Source organism: Teleopsis dalmanni, chromosome 1 (assembly GCF_002237135.1).
Source record: "Teleopsis dalmanni isolate 2A chromosome 1, ASM223713v2, whole genome shotgun sequence".
In the NCBI taxonomy this organism is placed as follows: Eukaryota; Metazoa; Arthropoda; class Insecta; order Diptera; family Diopsidae; genus Teleopsis; species Teleopsis dalmanni.
Window position 1 is genome coordinate 25,666,368 of NC_051846.1, and position 2,722 is coordinate 25,669,089.

A 2,722-nucleotide genomic window follows, 5' to 3' on the forward strand; every position below is an offset into this window, starting at 1 on the left:
ACAAATAAAGTGTTATTTGATTCGATATATGTATTTTTAAAATATATAAATATATTCTAATACAACTACAAAAATCGTAGTTTACTCTAAAAATGTTCGATTGTTCAACAAATTTTGGCAGATCTAGAGAATATCTAGATTGAATCCAGAAATACCAATCGAAAACTTCAATTTAGCAGGGTTGCCTTCGTACAAATTTTAGTAGAATTATTTACAAATAATTAAATCTTTAAAACGTTCGGTGCATCGCAAATCAGCTATAATTTGCACGCTAAGATAAATGGGCGTTTAGTATGTAATCTATCGACACTAGTGACCAATTGTTTGATTAAAAACTCTAACTAGCAAATCGCGTTTATGCGATTCCAAGCGATTCTTAACATTTCAGAGAATATGTTTTTCGTTGAAACAAAAAGGATTCGTTGGATTAATTGCATTCCAAAATACTTGTACCAACAATCAACCTGGCCGACGAATAAATATAGTCACTCTACGGTTTCTATGGGTTTGAATGGAAGTACAGTCAAATTTCCTTAACTTGAAGTACCATTTTGCAAAAGAAAGATTCGAGCTATGATGACTTTGAGTTAAAGAATTTTTTTGTAATTGTATGTAATTTGCTCTATAAATTCTGTTGCACCCTATTTAGTTCAAGTTATAGAAAATTGAAGTTATACAAGTTTGAGTTATGGAACTTTGACTTTGAAAATTATATTATGTACCTTCTGCTCATGGTACAGTATCCGGATTTTGTTGTTTGTTAACTACTCCTAAGTATAAACCTTTTCAAAAATTATTTTTTTTGTTAAGTGGGCACACCCTTCGAATATGGACAGACGTCAACTGTCAATTAGTTTACAGCACTGTTAATGTGAGACTACTCAGTCATTGTAGCGATTTACTTGTAGACAATCCCCCTTGTGGTCGCGATTTTTTGAACCAAGACCAGGCACCACTATCATTAGCTCAGGCTCCATTTTGCAGGATCGGTCCGTGCGACCTTTCCTTCCGAACTCCAGCCCTCGTGGTAAGCATGTTGAGTCGATTTAATCGTAAGAGATGTTGTAGGAACTAAGCCATACTCACGGGCTACGAAGAGTGAGGAAAGATTAAGTTAAGCATTGGCATATGTGTATCGCTTCAGAAGGAACATATTTTGTAAAAGATAAAATAAATTTGGAATAAAATTTAAATTTGTGTCTTTTATTTACAAAATCCGAGTACTTTTTAAGCAGAAGGTATTAACTATAAAAATTATTCAAATTCAATTGGTTGTTGTAAATTAGAAAACTTTTATAATGATTGTCGAATTTATTGACCCGTAAAGCAAGTGTTCATAGAAAATTAGTTTTTATATATTATACCTAAAATGCTATCTTAAAACAAAAATAAAAAGCAACAGATTAAGACAATTAGATACACATATCGACACTTACCACTAAGAGATTATGTTTTAAAAGCAATTGGATTGTTAACCTAAAAACCTTGATACAATGGTAGTAAAAATAAAAAACAAGACGATACTAATCTGCGGCTTATCTAAAGTGTACTAAATAAATATCAAACATTTGACAAGCAAAATGCAATATATCAAATGCAACACAACTTCATTTTACATTTAACTAACTAAAGATAGCATAAATTCAATAAATAATATGTACTTTTCTTTATTTCGATTTGGGAGAGTTGAAGTTTTTAGAAATTAAAAATTTTTATATGAAAATGAAAAATATACTTTAAGTATCTGCTGCAGCTAAAAATAGAAATAAATGTGACAAGCGCATATGCTTAATGTAACAAAGTATAAAGATACACCGCTGCATGTGGTCGTGCTGAGGCGTTGCTAAACTGCACTGCTGTTGCACAATTACTGTACTCAAGTTGGGGAAAAATAGTACGTAAATGTGGCATGCCCCAGATTTGACGACATTTATTTAATGATAACTGTGTAACTAAGGTAAAAATATAAAAGCGAGAGCTGGGCCAACAGCACTACACTTGGTTGCAAAGTAAGCTAAAATAAATGAAATAAAAGAAATGTTGCAAAAGAAAAAAAAATATTTTGAAACCTAAAATGTAAAATAGCTAGAAACATAAAAAGTATACCATTTGTTCCTAACTAAAAGATTGTGTGACTGATAAGAAAAATTTAGATAAATTTCTTTTTAAAGAAAAAAATCCTTCAAAACCTTTGGATTAAGTAAATACAAGTAGTGAGCAAAACTATTTTTCTATATATTTCAATCACAGACAAAAAACATATTTAAAAACACCTGAAGAATGACTCAAGTACTAAAATATTTTTAGTTTATCTTTTTTTTTTAATTCTGCGTATGGCAAATCATATTTAATGGTAAATACAAATCACTTTGAAGCAACAATTTTCTACTTCCGCACTGCAAGTGATTCAATTTGCATAAAAATACTTAAATTTCCGGACTTTGGCAATACAATTTTCATCATGCCTCCTGCCTAGGAGTGCAAGAAAAATCTGCACTTTTAACGTCTATTTTACACACTTTTCAAATCAAAAACACCACAGATACGCGCTTGCATGCAAGTTAAATTTATGTTGTTCTTGTGATAACAACCGAGGTTCTGCAATTTTTCCAGTGCAAACATTGAAAGCGCAACCTCAACAGAATTTTTACTATCAGATACATAAAGCTTGAACTCCCCTATATTACATACGTTCACGAAAGTATCTAAGTACATACGTTTG